Genomic DNA, 17,803 nt, shown 5'->3' on the forward strand with positions numbered 1-17,803 from the left:
TTCTTCTTCTTTTTCATCTGTTTACCCTCCAGGGTCGGTTTTTCCCTCGGACTGAGCTAGGGATCCCACCTCTACCGCCTCAAGGGCAGTGTCCTAGAGCTTCAGACTCTGGGTCGGGGATACAACTGGGGAGGATGACCAGTACCTCGCCCAGGCGGCCTCACCTGCTATTCTGAACTTGGGCCTTGCGGGAGGATGGGAATATTGGAAGGGATAGACAAGGAAGAGGGAAGGAAGCGGCCGTGGCCTTAAGTTACGTTCCATCCCGGCATTTTCCTGGAGGAGAAGTGGGAAACCACGGAAAACCACTTTCAGGATGGCTGAGGTGGGAGTCGAACCGACCTCTACTCATTTGATCTCCCGAGGCTGAGTGGACCCTGTTCCAGCCCTCGTACCACTTTTCAAATTTCCTGGTTTCTCACTTCTCCTCCAGGCAAATGCCGGGATGGTACCTAACTTAAGGCCACGACCGCTTCCTTCCCTCTTCCTTATCTATCCCTTCCAACCTTCCCATCCCCCACCTAGGCCCCTGTTCAACATAGCAGGTGAGGCCGCCTGGGCGAGGTACTGGTTATCCTCCCCAGTTGTATCCCCGGCCTAGAGTCTGAAACTCCAGGACAGTGACTTTGAGGCGGTAGAGGTGGGATCCTTCTCTGAGTCCGAGGGATAAACCGACCCTGGAGGGTAAACAGATTACGAACGAGCAAAAACCGGCAAAACTTATGCATACACCTGGTAAGAGGTGCGAAGTGACTAAACAGTCTATGTTACGGCAGTAGCCGGTAATTAAGGGTTCTTAAATACGAGTGACCGGTGTTAGTACGATGAGGTTATCCATCTCAGGGCTCGACGCTCTGGTATGACTTGACTCCCTCTTACACGGATGCTGGAAGCACAGCTTATACAGGAACATAGCACATGCACGCAAATCTGAACTTGAGCCAATTCAAAAGGCAGGCGCCCCTCTCAAAGTCACATGACCTCCGTGAGTATTTCTGTCACTCTTAGATCTGAGCTGCAGTAGTGGAGCAGTCTTCTGAGCGACAACAGTTTATTTTCAGGAAGGTAAGCATCACCCATTGTTTAAAGTGAAACAATAATTTACAGTTTTTGTCCAGAATAAACACCGCGTTATGCTAATCAAATTACTAACATAAGGGAGGATGCCCTCCCATTAGCAGTTATAATGTCACTTTGTAATTCTCTAACATGTTGTAGACTTCTTCTTCTTCTTCCTCTTCTTGGCCTTTTCCAATTTTATTGGGACGGCACTTGAGTGGACTTGGCCCAGTTTTATTGCGAGATGCCCTTTCTGATTCCAACCCTAGGTGGAAGGATGTATTCACTATTACGTGATTCTGTGGTGGTTGGCAGTGTGATGTGTATTGAAACGATCACAGACACCTAACCATATGCAGTTAAAATCCTCGAACGGCTGGACATCGACATATTTGTTAAATAAGACGGTATATATAGGATTTACCGGGCGAGTTGTCCGGGTGGTTAGGAGCGCGCAGCTGTTAACTCGCATCCGGGAGATAGTGGGTTCGAACCCCACTGTCGGCAGCCCTGAAGATGGTTTTGCGTGCTTTCCCATTTTCTTACCAGGCAAATGCTAGGGCTGTACCTTAATGAAGGCCACGGCCGCTTCCTTCCCATTTCTAGGCCTTTCCTGTCCCATCGTCACTATAATACCTATCTGTGTCAGTGCGACGTAAAGCAACTACAAAAAAACAACATTGATTTAAAAATTGTCCGCCTCTGTGGTGTAGTGGTTAGCGTGATTAGCTGCCACCCCCGGAGGCCCGGGTTCGATTCCCGGCTCTGCCACGAAATTTGAAAAGTGGTACGAGGGCTGGAACGGGGTCCACTCAGCCTCGGGAGGTCAACTGAGTAGAGGTGGGTTCGATTCCCACCTCAGCCATCCTGGAAGTGGTTTTCCGTGGTTTCCCACTTCTCCTCCAGGCGAATGCCGGGATGGTACCTAACTTAAGGCCACGGCCGCTTCCTTCCCTCTTCCTTGCCTATCCCTTCCAATCTTCCCATCCCTCCACAAGGCCCCTGTTCAGCATAGCAGGTGAGGCCGCCTGGGCGAGGTACTGGTCATACTCCCCAGTTGTATCCCCAGACCAAGAGTCTGAAGCTCCAGGACACTGCCCTTGAGGCGGTAGAGGTGGGATCCCTCGCTAAGTCCGAGGGAAAAACCGAACCTGGAGGCTAAACAGATGATGATGATGATGATTTAAAAATTGCTTTACGTCGCACCGACACAGGTAGGTCTTGTGGTGGTGACGGGATAGGAAGGAAGAGGCTGTGGCCTTAATTAATGTACAGCGTCAGCATGTGTCTGACGTGAACATGGAAAACCACGGAAATCCATCTTCAGGGCTGCCGACAGTGGGTTTCCAACTCCACTGAAATTAGAGACATAAGTAACCTAAAGCTATTCAGAAGAAAGTGCTGGAAATTGTACCTTCACTGAGATTAATTTCTCTAAGAAGCACCCAAAATGTTAGATTATTATATAAATATTATGTAAATGTAAGGTTAGTAACATTATAGTTAAAATTTCAAGATTTAGTTTCAAACGTAGTAGATACTGTACATTTGTCCGCCTCCATGGCTAAATAGTTAGCGTTCTGGCCTTTGACCGCAGGGGTCCCGGGTTCTATTCCCGGCAGGGTCAGGAATTTTAACCATAATTTGTTAATTCCGCTGGCACGGGGGCTGGATGTATGTGTCGTCTTCATCATCTTTTCATCCTCATCACGACGTGCAGGTCGCCTAGGGACGTCAATTCAAAAGACCTGCACCTGACGAGCCGAACATGTCCTCGGACACTCCCGGCACTAAAAGCCATACGCCATTTCATTTCATTTACTGCACATTTAATAATTTTAAAATTATTTTTAGGATAATTTAAATTCCAGTTGAATTGCATTTTACGTTAACTTTAAATTAGGTACATGAAATTTACTTCTAATTTTAAATAGTGATAATGATCAATATATTATGTTTATGCAGGTGTATACTTTTATGATTTGGCATAATAGCAAGCTTCATAGCTTGAGCCCTACCATGTACAGAAAGTCATGAATAAATAAAATACGGTAAATAAACTCACTATCTCCCGAAGGTAGTCTGATAGCTACGTGACCCAGACCGCGTAGCCACTTATTCGCTAAATATTGAACTGTAAACAACTTGATGTTGTTCTCTATCACCCTGATTAGATGCAAGAGAAGCCTATAAAGCAGGATAGATTCGTAACAAATAAATAAATAAATAAATAAATAAATAAATAAATAAATAAATAAATAAATAAATAAATAGAACTCTGACAGCGCCACATATGCCCTAAGGCTGCTGTGTTTCGAATTCCAGACTATGTATGTGGGAATTTAAAAATTAAAATTCACTTCCCTGTGGCTCGGATTCCACGGGACTGGAGATCCCGTGGCTTTAATAAAGATTTCAACAATCAAGTAAAACTGCTTATATGTTTTTATGTCCAATGTGGACGATATTTAGCAGACCATAAAAGCTTCAGCATGAATAATATGAAATCAGTTAATCATAAAATATCTGATACTCTCATTTCAGGAGTGTTAAATTATAGAGACATGGGATCCTTGGTGTTATACAAGATAGGGACTACGTTCTCATGAGGCAATCCTAATGTTTTGATCGCTCTTTAACAGACGACACTCGCTGAACTATTACCAGTTGATTGATTGAATGAATGAATGAATGAATGAATGAATGAATGATCTTATCTCCCAGTCACGGATGACCCCCAGCTGGGGAGAGAATAGTTATTATAATCATAATTAATATAATGCAGTTAGGTTTTTACAATACAAATTAACAAAAAATATAATCCAACTAAGGAAAACATTACAAAATTATTTAAATAGACGGTATTTCCCGTATATAGTACTTGGACGTATCTTTAATTCATCATGATATAAACTTAGCACTTGAGACTTAAACTGCGTCATAGAATCTAGAATACCTCCACATACATAATCTTACTACTAGCTATATGCATCTTCTCTGTGTCCATCTTATATTAATTTATTATCCTATACCCCTATTCCTCTTCCTATTATGTAGTTTTGCTGTTCTTCCTGGTGTCTTCCATTCTCTGTTTCATAACTTAACATCAGGGCAAAGTTCAGGTTCATTTTCGATTTTACCGATCTCCTTTCCATCTACATATTTTCATCTTATCTTTCTTGTTTCCTTACAGTTTTTAGTTGGTGAGCCACTTCCATATCTTTATTCCATAAGATGGATAGATTTTCCTAATTTTTGGTTTTATAATTTATTCTAATATACTCCCATCTAAAATCAAACCACTAAATCACCTGGCGTTACAGATCCGAAGGGTCAAGTCCTGTCAGGCGACCGCTGCTCAGCCCGTAGGTCTGAAGATTACGAGGTGTCGTTTGGTCAGCACGATGCATCCTCTCGGCCGTTATTCTTGCCTTTCTAGACCAGGGCTTCTATCTCACCATCAGATGGCTCCTCAATTGTAATCACGTAAGATACGTGGACATCGAACAAGCCCTCAAATTCAGGCAAAAATCTCTGATCTGACCGCGAATCGAACCCGGGGCCTCCGGGTAAGAAGCAGGCACGCTACTCCTTCACCATATCCACCTATCAGACACTTAATTAACCATCTCATCTCCATTTTTGTTAACATTTCAGTCCTTACTGCCATATTTTTACTTATTTTACAAAATTCAACAAGTGTTCTCTGGCTGTTACATTCTGTCCTTATTGTTTGTCTTTCCATGTCTTTCACTCTTTGGACCCCTTTTTTATAATTAATCTCATATCATCCTTTGATACATTTATTTTCCAACAGTACCCCATTCCTATGTCATTTAGTAGTTTCTTCACTCCACCCACCCAGTAACCCTCATTTTGATGTTTCATTTGATGCTGATACACTATCCTTAGAATTTCGCCTGCTGCCCCCCAGTAACCCTCATTTTGATGTTTCAATTGATCCTGATACACTATCTTTAGAATTTCGCCTGTAGCCTCATTCAATATTTAATTATTCGTTTAACAATATCTGCCCGTATACTCACACATCATTCTCACTCCACTGTTTGCTGTACAGCTTGGCAGTCCCATTATTATGTTGGTAAATTTACTTACAATGTTACGATTCCATAATCTACTCCCCAAATTTCTGCTCCATATAATACATTCTTTTTAACTGCTGAATTAAATACAGTTTCCCGAACTGTATTCGATGTACGGCTTCGTGCTATCCAATATTATTATACTAGGACTTAGGCCCTTCATTTTGTTGTTCCTTTCATCAGTTCTTTCTATCTGCCATTGCTACTTACGATCGCTCCTTGGTGTTCAATTTTTAGAAAATAATTTCGTCTTATCCATCCACCATTGTTCACTTCTTGAGAGTTTATCACCTTTGTTTTCTGTGGATTCATTTTTAAATTCCACTCTATACAATAATTTACTATCGGTGAGCTAGCGACCAGAAATTTAGCACCGTCTATTAAAGTATGATGTCATTTTTGTATTTGAGTAATGTTGGTGGAATACGGGGCCCCTTCACGTTTTTGACTCATTTATATTATCATTTTCACCTTATTCTTGAACTCTGACTGCCACGAATTAATTTTTCATAAAATGTGCAGATGAGGAATTTTTCTTTTAGTTTTCTGTAAGTACCTAATGTTGCCTTTTGGTGCAATTTTGGAAGGAAAGTTTTCCGTTACATTTTTGAGATTTTAATATACATATGGCCGCCTCTGTGGTGTAGTGGTTAGCGTGATTAGCTGCCACCCCCGGAGGTCCGGGTTCGATTCCCGGCTCTGCCACGAAATTTGGAAAGTGGTACGAGGGCTGGAACGGGGTCCACTCAGCCTCGGGAGGTCAACTGAGTAGGAGTGGGTTCGATTCCCACCTCAGCCATCCTGGAAGTGGTTTTCCGTGGTTTCCCACTTCTCCTCCAGGCGAATGCCGGGATGGTACCTAACTCAAGGCCACGGCCGCTTCCTTCCCTCTTCCTTGCCTATCCCTTCCAATCTTCCCATCCCCGCACAAGGCCCCTGTTCAGCATAGCAGGTGAGGCCGCCTGGGCGAGGTACTGGTCATACTCCCCAGTTGTATCCCCCGACCAAGAGTCTGAAGCTCCAGGACACTGCCCTTGAGGCGGTAGAGGTGGGATCCCTCGCTACGTCCGAGGGAAGAACCGAACCTGGAGGGTAAACAGATGATGATGATGATGAATATACATATGTTCACTATTAAGACATGTTTTAATTTGGAAAAGGTTATAGATTTTGCTCGTATAGAAGAAACCTCGGTAAGAAACGGTTGATATTTCGTAAACCGTGTGAAATAAATATTTAACATATATTATCATTATAGACCGTTATGCCTTTCAGCGTTCAGTCTGCAAGTCTCTGCGAATTTACTAATGATCTTGGTCTCCCTCTACTTCTCTTAACCTCCATAACTGAATCCATTATTCTCCTAGGTAAATTATCCTCCTCCATTCGCCTCACATGACCCCACCACCGAAGCCGGTTTATGCGTACAGCTTCATCCATCGAGTTCATTCCTAACTTAGCCTTTATCTCCTCATTCCGAGTACCCTCCTGCCACTGTTCCCACCTGTTTTGTACCAGCAATCATTCTCGCTACTTTCATGTCTGTTACTTCTAACTTATGAATAAGATATCCTGAGTCCACCCAGCTTTCGCTCCCGTAAAGAAAAGTTGGTCTGAAAACAGACCAATGTAAAGATAGTTTCGTCTGGGAGCTGACTTTCTTCTTACAGAACACTGTTGGTCGCAACTGTGAGCTCACTGCATTACGTTTACTACACCTTGATTCAATATCATTTACTATATTACCATCCTGGGAGAACACACAATCTGATACATAAAATTATCTACCTGTTCCAGCTTTGTATCATCAATCTGACATTCAATTCTGTTGAATTTCTTACCTACTGACATCAATTTAGCCTTCGAAAGGCTAATATTCATACCATACTCATTGCACCTATTTTCAAGTTCCAAGATATTAGACTGCATTAGACCATCTGCCAATAAGACCAAATCGTCAGCATAGGCCAGACTGCTTACTACAATTCCACCTGACTGAATCCATCCCTACAACTTAATATCCTTCAGCAGATGATCCATGTAAACTACAAATATCAAACGTGAAAGATTACAGCCTTGTCTAACCCCTGTAAGTATCCTGAACCAAGAGCTCATTTTACCATCTATTGTCACTGCACCGGGCGAGTTGGCCGTGCGCGTAGAGGCGCGCGGCTGTGAGCTTGCATCCGGGAGATAGTAGGTTCGAATCCCACTATCGGCAGCCCTAAAGATGGTTTTTCGTGGTTTCCCATTTTCACACCAGGCAAATGCTGGGGCTGTACCTTAATTAAGGCCACGACCGCTTCCTTCCAACTCCTAGGCCTTTCCTATCCTATCGTCGCCATAAGACCTATCTGTGTCGGTGCGACGTAAAGCCCCTAGCAAAAAAAAAATTGTCACTGCAGCCCAATTGTCAACATAAATTCCTTTGATTTACATTAATAATCTACCCTTAATTCCATAGTTCCTCAGTACGGTGAACAACTTTTCTCTCGGTACCCTGTCATATGCTTTCTTTAGATCTACGAAACATAAACACAACTGTCTGTTCCTCTCGTAACATTTTTAGTTAGCTGGCGCATACTGAAAATCTGATCCTGACAGCCCCTCTGTGGTCTGAAACCACACTGGTTTTCATCCAACTTCCTCTCAACCGCTGATCGCAACCTCCCTTGCAAGATGTCAGTGAATACTTTGTCTGGTATACTATCAATGAGATACCTCGACAATTGTTGTAATCCTTTCTGCTTCCTGTTCCCTTGCTTATAGATAGGTGCAATTACTGCTTTTGTCTAATCTGAAGGTACCTTACTAACACTCCATGCTACTCTTACTACTATATGTAGTCATTTAATCCCTGCTTTCCCACTATACTTCACCATTTGAGGTCAAATTTCATATGTTCGTGCTGATTTATGACAATGGAGTTTATTTAACATCCTTTCCACTTCCTCAAATGGAATTTCACCAACATGATTTCCCTGCTACCCATGAGCTTGGTTGCTCGCGACACCACCAGGAAGATTTCCTTTTACGTCGAGAAGATTTCTAGCCTTTCCAGGTTATTACCAAAATCTTCCCGCGACTTCTTTTTGGATGCAACTACTTTTTGTTTCGCTCTGTTTCTTTCATCTACGTACCTTCCATGTCTGCATCGGTGCTTGTTTGGAGCCATTTTTGATAAGCCTTCTTTTTACGTTTACAAGCTGCTCTCACTTCATCGTTCCGCCAAGATGTTCGCTTTTACCCATCTTCACACACAGTGGTTCCTAGGCATTCCCTTGCTGTTTCTACTACAGCATCCCTGTATGCCACCCATTCTCTTTCTATATCCTGAACCTGCTTACTGCCCACTGTTCGAAACTTCTCAGTAATCATATCCATGTACTTCTGTCTAATTTCCTCGTCCTGGAGATTTTCTACCCTTATTCGTTTGCAGACAGATTTCACTTTCACTATCCTAGGCCTAGAGATACTTAGTTCACTACAGATCAAATAGTGATCTGTATCATTTGAAAAATCCCCGAAAACCCCTCACTTTCCTAACAGACTTCCTGAGTTTGAAATCGGTTATGGTGTAGTCTATTATGGATCTGGTGCCCCTAGCCTCCCATGTGTAGCGGTGAATAGCCTTATGCTTGAAGAATGTATTCGTAACTGCTAAACGAATACTAGTACATAAGTCCAGCAAACGCTTCCCATTCCTATTAGCTTCCATATCTTCCCCACATTTACCAATTACCCTTTCGTATCCTTCAGTTCTATTTCCAACTCTCGCATTGAAATCGCCCATTAGCACTATCCTATCCTTTCTGTTCGCTTCATAAAACTTATCAACTTCATCCTCATCTGCACCCTCACATGGTGAATACACTGAGACAATTCTCATCCTAATTCCACCAACTGCCAAATCTACCCACATCATCGCTCATTTACGTGCCTAACAGAAACTATGTTGCGTGCAATAGTATTTCTGATAAACAACCCCACACTCTGCCCTTCTCACTTTAACACCCGTCAAGCACACTTTATAATCTTCTATCTCTTATTCGTTATCTCCCTTACCCGATTATCACTTACTCCTGGCACATCCAGATGCATCCTCTTTGCTGACTCAGCCAGTTCTACTTTCTTTCTTCCATAAGCCCCATTAATATTGATAGCTCCCCATCGAATTCCATTTGCGTCAAATAATGTGGTATCAGCATGATGGATGCCCTGCGCATAATGCCATAGTGGCAAGAAATGCACTAAATCAACAGTTCCTAAATCGATGGATAGGACGAGGCGGTCCTGTTCAGAGATTTCCAGCACGATCGCCGGACCTCACCCCATTATAGATTTTTTTCTTTGGGGACATGTGAAAAATGTGATATATCAGCAAGTTCCAACAACAAGGGACAACATGAAAGACCGTATAACCGCTACATGTGCTGCAATAACACCAGAAACACTGGCAGCAGTGAGTCGATCTGCGTTGGAGCGTGCACGGCGGTGTTGCCATGTAAATGGCGATCTCTTCGAACATGCTTGGTAGAGTTTCTGTTGTGAGAAATCCGGTTGCATACCGGCGTTCATGTTTGTGTGTTACGGTGAATGTTGCTCGTTTTGTACGTACTAATGTACACACATACGTTTATGTCATCTCTTCACCATGTGCAAAATTTCATGTGTAATGTAGTAATTTAAAATGTTCAGTAACATGTCCTGTACTTGTCATGTAACATTACGTAATTTACGTTCAACTACGTACAGTAAACCGGCATTTTCCTCCTCTGCTAGATCCCCGGTCAGCGGTTGATTTTGTATTACCCCGACCGGTGATATTCAATTTCGTTACCGTTATGTCCATTTCAGTACTGTGCAGTAGTAGAGATCAATAGAACACGAATGAGCAACTCCTTTCTTTATAATTCCATTGTGTGTGACTGGAAATACGTAATGTTTCAAGCCTCTTCATAACAGTGCAAATAACATTAAGTACAGCGCCTGTCGCATCGTAGTACGGCAAGCATATAGCGAGTAAGAGGACCGTGAGGTTCGCGTTGGACTCTTGGGATGTGAAACTGCTGCGCGTTTCGTTTATCTCAAGCGTCAATTTCACCTTTCAATATCTCGGGATGCAATTGACCTATTGCGATGAAACAAACGCCATTACTTACGTGATTTTTCATGTTAATTATTGCGCACGAAAAAAATACAGGATGTGCATTAAAAAACGTAAGTTTATGTTGAAAGTACTACTTTCTAACGTTTTTGACTGGCTCATAGAATTTACTTTAATTAGCCCATTCCCTGCCTTCATGCCCGTGAAAGTTATTTTTCAATATCTCTTCTTGTGAATCTGCGGTAAAAGGTTTAAGTGGGCCACCCTGTAGGTATATACTACGCTAATAAAAGTCCCAAGCAATATACATGTGCAGGTGAGAAATTTTCTTTTAGTTTTGCTGTAAGTACCTAATGTTGCTTTTCGACATAATTTCGTAAACATTTTTATTTCTATTTGCTTTACGTCGCACCGACACAGACAGGTCTTATGGCGAGAGTGGGATAGGAAAGGCCTAGGAATGGGAAGGAAGCGGCCGTAGCCTAAATTAAGGTACAGCCCCAGAATTTACCTGGTGTGAAAATGGGAAACCACGGCAAACCATCTTCAGGGCTGCCGACAGTGGGGTTCGATCCCACTATTTCCCGATTACTGGGTACTAGCCGCACCTAAGCGACTGCAGCAATCGAGCTCGGTTAAAAATATTTTTCATACCATTTTTCCGAATTTAATATACATATATTCACTAATAAGTATTTTTTAATCGGGAAAGGATTATTCATTTTGCTCGTATAGAAGAAACAGTGTGATTGCCTTTATACTCCCTCATCATTTTCTCGGAATGAATGTGTAAGAAATCGAAAAGTACCCCAACTCAGGACAAGATAACCACTCTCATTGCCGGAATTAGAACCTCGAATTTCCGAGCGATGCACATTGCCAGTCCCATTGCGAAGCATGAGCTAACGCGTTTAGTTATGATAGTGGATCTCTGTTATTAACATGGTTGTTAAATGATGATAATGATTCTTATTATTATAATTATTATAATACTGACATTTATCTTGCATTAGGAAGATTGCTGAATTAAAATATACCGAGCTCGATAGCTGCAGTCGCTGAAGTGCGGCCAGTATCCAGTAACCGGGAGATAGTGGGTCTGAGCTCCACTGTCGGCAGCCCTGAAGATGGTTTTCCGTGGTTTCCCATTTTCACACTAGGCAAATGCCGGGGCTGTACCTTAATTAAGGCCACGGCCGCTTCCTTCCAATTCCTAGGCCTTTCCTATCCCATCGTCACCATAAGACATATCTGTGTCGGTGCGACGTAAAGCAAATTAGCAACAACAAAAAAAGAATTAAATATGTCCGGTTTCTCATCCAGGCGCCCACAATTTAAATCCCGGCCACTGTGTGTGAGATTTAAGAAAATCAGATTCCTTTGGTTGAGATTTCATGGAAAATTAGAGGTCCTGTGGTTGTGATCATGATATCAACAGTTATGTATAACTGCAAGCTACCTTGCTTTGTTTATAAGAATTCTCTTCTGAAGTGCAGTTGGTATCTGTTAAAAATGTTCCACCCCCATGGTAGATTGAGATACCAATTTTTGATCAAACCAACATCCCAGTGGAGGCCAGTTCATGTTTAAATATACACTGTTGTCCGTAAGTTAACTGATCATCGAGATCCCTGAAAAATCACTGTGTCATGGCGATGATTTGCCGACGAAACTGTGGTTGGACATCATGAAAACACTTGAAAATCTGTCAGCTCAGTACGAGACCGATTAGTGTGCTTGAAACAATCCGCGCCGACAGAGGTCTTGGGTACAGCGGTTCTGACTGCGTGTTGTGTGCATCTGGTACACAGTATTAGAGTCGCAGAGAACCAGGATGGCACAGAGAAAATGTCTTTTTCTTTTTTTTTTTTTTGCAAGTTGATTTACGTCGCACCGACACAGATAGGTCTTATTGCGACGATGGGACAGGAAAGGGCTAGGAGTGGGAAGGAAGCGCCCGTGGCCTTACTTAAGGTACAGCCCCCGCATTTGCCTGGTGTGAAAATGGGAAGCCACGGAAAACCATCTTCAGGGCTGCCGACAGTGGGGTTCGAACCCACTATCTCCCGAATACTGGATACTGGCCGCACTTAAGTGACTGCAGCTATCGAGCTCAGTGAGAAAATATCTGAATGACTACGTGTGGTCGGATCATCAGCAGATTAGAGGCCAGTCACAAACAGCGCCGGTGGGCCAGGAGATGAATGTCGCACATTGGGTCATTTCACGGCTGTGGAGAAGATTCCAGGAGGGAGGAAACATTCAACGACAGTACAGGCAAGGTTGACCACGTACTATAACCCAGCGTCCGTATCGTTATCTTGCTTTTAAGTGCCCGAAGGCGTCCAACCAGAATAGCAGCTACACTGGCTAGAGACGTGACAGCAGCCTCTGGGTCACACAGCTCCCATCAGACTGTGCATCGTCGGCTTCCAGAGGTTGTTCTGTATGCTCGGCGACCCGCCAGATGCTTTTCTCTCATACAAAGGCACTGCGTTGCTCATCGAATGTGATGTCTTCTTCATCGTGATTGGACCCAGGAACAGTGAGGTAGTGTCCTGTTCACAGATGAGTCGCGGTTTAGCCTGGAGAGTGATTTTCGCCATCTGTTCACCTTATGCACCATTTGTTCACGTTACAACACTGTCAAACTTAGGGAAAAGGACCGATATGGCGGTGCCAGTGTTCTCGTCTGGGGTGGCATCATGTTAGAAGCACATACCACACGCATGTGTTTCCTAGGGGTACTGTCGGGTGCTCTCTGTAGGGATGACATGCTGCAACAGTATGTGCGGGTTTTTAGTGTTGATGGACATGGGTTTCACTTGATGGACGATAATGCCCGCCAATCCAGGGCTGGCCTGGTGGACGTACATATGCAACATTAAGACATCTCACATCCCCGGACTTAAATCCGATTGAACATGCATGTGACGCTCTAGGCCTAAGGTCTGAAGCCCTAACACCACCACCACGGACCAATGTTGATCTCCAAAGAGCGCTTGTCCAGCAATGAGATGCGTGACCGTAAGCCACGCTGGATGACCTGAGGTTTTACCACAGTCTGAATATATTGAAATCTTGCGGCAAATTTTTTGAAGAATTTGAAATTATAGATGAAGGTTAAAAAATTGCTTGATAGACAGTCTATTCGCACAGAATTTGGAGTAGAGAAATCTTGATGTTTTTTGGCGAAGACGTAGAAGTCCGATCAGTTATGACTACGGTTGACGGCAAGAGCGGCCGCCACTGCGGATGTCACGATGGGGTCTCCCAAACCCCCAAGTACCCCCAGATACCTCTCCCCTGGTACTTTGAGAGGGCGTAGCTATGGTTATGATCACTAAGGACCAAGTAGCATAGTTCCACCCAATGATGGCGTGGGCGGTTCGGGTTCAGCATCCAAGCCATTCCCAATAATGATAGTGCCTAAGTTGGCCGTTGGGAAGGAGACTTGGCCGGAACAAAGCGGGCCGTTACTCCGCGTCGGCACCTGTCGTCAGTTGTTACGACACGGCCTCAGTTGAAATTGGGGCACTGCAAAAATTAACTGCTGGGCGACAGTAACTGATTTTCTAGACTGCGTGTATGATAGAGCAGTTAAGGTTGACGGCTTGTAGGACGAGTGCTCGGAATTTCTAGTTCAGGTTTGGAGGCAGGGACGGTAATGGCAGACAGGAAAGAAATTAATGAAGGGAAGGGTTTTACAAAAATAAATACAATGAGATTTGAAAATAACTACCTACAAATTTGCATCACCAACCGGGACAGAAGGCGTCCTTATTTAAACTTTCTTGCAAAAAGTTACATTACTAAGATGCTAAGGAAAGAAATATAATTAAATTTGCAATACCATCACTTGGTGGCCTATAATGAAAAGCACAGAGTTCACGCAGGTCTTACTTAGAACAGATTAATCCGAAAAAATCTTTCTGTTTCTGGATTGTTCACCAAGAGGGTGACCGTCCTTAAGAAATCCAGAATGATGCAAGGTCCATGAAATCTGGGGCTAGCTTGCCTGCTGGAACAAATTTCTTTAACCATGACTTGATCTCCGAACTTTAAATTGGTGGGTCTCCTTCCACGGTCATATCTCTCTTTTACTTTCTCATGAGCGGCTTTAAGATTATTTTTGGCCTTTCTCCACAGATCCCTGATATTATCTGTGTCTATTGTCTCTGGCAAATCGCATTGATTGACCACAAAGTAGACAACGGAATGTTTGGAACGAACTTAAACATAAGAGATGCGGCAGAAAACTTGTGTGACTCGTGAAGCGCCGAGTTGAATGCAAAAGATAGCCAATGCAATGACGTGTCCCAACGAGAATGATCTTCACGGTGAATAGCGATCAGAGCAGATCGAAGACTACGGTTAACCCACTCAGCTAGATATTGTTGTGGGCAGTAGGCTGACGTCGTGACATGTGAGATGGGTAGAACAAAATAGAATTTACGAAATAAATTAGAGGAGAACGCGTTGGCCTTATCAGAAACTGTATATTGACAAGTTCCGAAAGATACAAAAGCAGTATTGAGCCAAGAAATAGTGGACTTAGCAGTGGCAAGCCTAGTCGGAAACAACCATGAGAAGCGCGTAAAACCATCTACACACACAAGGATGAATTTATTCCCATTCCGCTATGATTGAGGCAAAGGCCCGACATAATCTATGTACAATCGCTCCATAGGGCGAGATGCTTGGTGAAATGACAATAGCCCCACCATAGTAGACAACATTGGCTTGCTAAACAAACAAGATTTTCATGCTTTAACTATTTCTCTAACCTCGCCGTCCATATTCTTCCAGATGAGCGCTTCCCTAATCTCTCTAGTTTTGAAAATGCCCAAATGTCCCCCTAATGAGGTCTCATGGTAATACTTGAAGAACAGCTGGAACCACAATTTTCATCTTCTGATCATGCCTCGACGGGCAACACAGAACCCCATTCCTCAAGACATAAGGGACAATATGTTCCCCAGAAGAAAGGGTTTCCATAATTGGAGCCAGCACTGGATCTTCACGTTGACATTTTCTATATCACGAAATAACATAGAGGCATCAGTCAAAATAGCACTTACACTAGGAGGTATGGAAACAGAAGGAGAAGAACTTTCATCCGTATCAACAGAATCGACATCGCCAGAAATCATTCGGCTTAACACATCGGCGACCACATTCTCAGATCCCCGAATGTGTCGCACGTTAAATTGAAACGCAGAGATTCGAATAGCTCAGTGACCGATTCGCCCTGTACGGCGGGGCCTAGACAAAACCCAGCTCAGAGTCTGATTCTCGGTCTATAATTCAAACATAAAATGTTCAAGATAAAAACGGACTTTTTCCAAAGTATAGAGGATGGCCAGTTCTTGTAACTCGTATATTGAGTACTTAGCTTCTCGAGATGATAATGTCCTAGACGCATAGGCAATTGGCCGCCTTCCGAGTTCAGATTCCTGAAGAAGAACTGCAGCAGCTACCGCAGATGATGGGGCGTCTGTCTAAACGATGAACTTTTTAGAGAAATCTAGCAGAGCCACGACTCGGGCGTTACAAAGAGCTAATTTCAGATCCTCGAACGCAGCTTGCTGCGACGGCCCCCATTCAAATTTGACACATTTCCTGCGGAGGAGGTTTAGGGGTTCCGCCCTATTAGCGAAGTTGGGAATGAATTTCCTAAAGAAATTCACCATGCCGATGAATCTAGCAATCCATTTAACATCTTTGGGAGGCTTAGAGTTACGAATTGCCTGCGTTCTGGAATGATCGATTGAAAATTCGTCAGGTGATACAATATGCCCTAAGAAGGACACAGATGACTTAGCAAAAGATACCTTTGAAAACTTGACTGTCAATCCTGCCTTCAGAAGGCAATTTTGGGCTTCCGCTAGATGAGCTAAGTGTTCAAAGGTTTCAGAGGAAATAACGACATCATCTAGACAATGGTACAGATATTCAAATTTGATGTCCGCGAAGACCCTGTCTAGCAGCCTAGTAAGAACAGCCGCGCCTGTGGGGAGTACAAATGGCACGCGGTTGCATTCGTACAGGTTTCAGTCTGTGGCGGAAGCAGTCAGATATTTCCATTCTTCCGCCATAGGTATCTGATTACATGCTTGGTTCAGATCTAGGATGGTGGTGAACTTAGCCTAACGAAACCAAGAAAAACACGAATGCAAGTCAGGAAGAGGTACAGATTGTAATACAATTTTACGGTTTAACGCTCTGTAATCAATTATTGGCCTGAAGCCGCCTTGAGGTTTCGGCACTAGAAAAATGGGTGATGACTACACCGACTTTAAAGGCCGAATAATACCATTCTTCACAACATTTGATCTATGATTTCATCGAGGGCCTTCATTTTAGGTGGACATAGCCTATCTGAAGGAAACTTTATAGGAACCGCATCAGTCATCTCGATCTTATATTCGAATAAATCAGTGACACCAGGTGTTTCCGAAAATACAACGGAAAATTACAGACATATCTTGCGAATACTATTAGCCTGATCCTCAGGTAGATTTCTAAGGTCTAACGACATCTCACTCTGGGCAGGCGAAATAACGGAAGATGATGCAGAGTGACATTTTAAGACGGATATATGGAAACTACTCTCAATTTTGAATGTGCAGGATTTACTTTGAAGATCGAGCACAAGACCGGAATATGACATGAAATCTGTCATAATATCACGGGGCACGACAAATTTTTAGCCACGAACAAATTAAACTTCCATGTACATTTAGAAGTACGAATTTTATTATGAATAAATCCTAAAAGTTGTAGAGGGGAAGGATTCACCGAAATACATTTAACAGAAGAAAAACTATATTCTGGCAACTTACAACAAACCTTCAATTTGGAATACCAATCTTCAGAAATAAAGGAGCTAACACTTCCTGAGTCTAACAGTGCCGTGACCGGTTCATTATTTATTTCAATTTTGAGGAATAACACGAATCCTGGGGTCTCGGAGGCGATTTTAAGACATTCTCTAGAACATTCAAAAGATGTATTAGAACACCTTCCCTCCTCAGAAAATTCGATGTCCGAATTAAACTAGGCTGAGCCTCGAGAAGCTGAAAGTGGTGACTCGGCCGGGTATGCTAGTCGTTTCCTATCGCCTAGATTAGAGAAAGTAGAACCAGAAGTGGAACACGTAGGTGTGCTATTCGATGAAGTACAGTTTTAGCAAGGTGTGAGAACGACCCGCACTTGAAACATCCTTGAGACGACCATGCTCCATTTCTAGGTCCATTAGATTTTACGAGAGGACACTTATTTCTAAGATGGTCCGCCGATCCACACGCATATCATTTACGGAGAGAGAAGGTTCGGCGAGATGGTGGCCGAGAACTATTGGATGATGGTGGAGGCTTCCTAGCGACTAGCAGAGTGTTTGCGTATCTAACTCCTTCCGCGGACACTGACATAGCCTCGAGTTCAGAAAATGTTTTTGCGGCCGGGAAGCATAAAATAAATAAGACCGGTAATACGGAGATATCCCTTCAACAATGGCCTGTACAATTTGACC

The 17,803-nt window shown here is 43.2% G+C and overlaps 1 protein-coding gene across 2 annotated transcripts in view; it reads left to right on the plus strand.

Annotated features, from left to right (window-relative positions):
- Positions 1-1,012: 1,012 nt before the first annotated feature.
- LOC136863063 (SET and MYND domain-containing protein DDB_G0273589) overlaps positions 1,013-17,803 on the plus strand; it is a 510,889-nt gene continuing 494,098 nt past the window's right edge. For both annotated transcript variants that reach the window (XM_067139394.2, XM_067139393.2), the window contains exon 1: positions 1,013-1,065. The gene's annotated coding sequence lies outside the window, so the exon portion shown is untranslated. The remainder of the gene's footprint in view (positions 1,066-17,803) is intronic.

Source organism: Anabrus simplex, chromosome 2 (genome assembly GCF_040414725.1).
Source record: "Anabrus simplex isolate iqAnaSimp1 chromosome 2, ASM4041472v1, whole genome shotgun sequence".
NCBI lineage: Eukaryota > Metazoa > Arthropoda > Insecta > Orthoptera > Tettigoniidae > Anabrus > Anabrus simplex.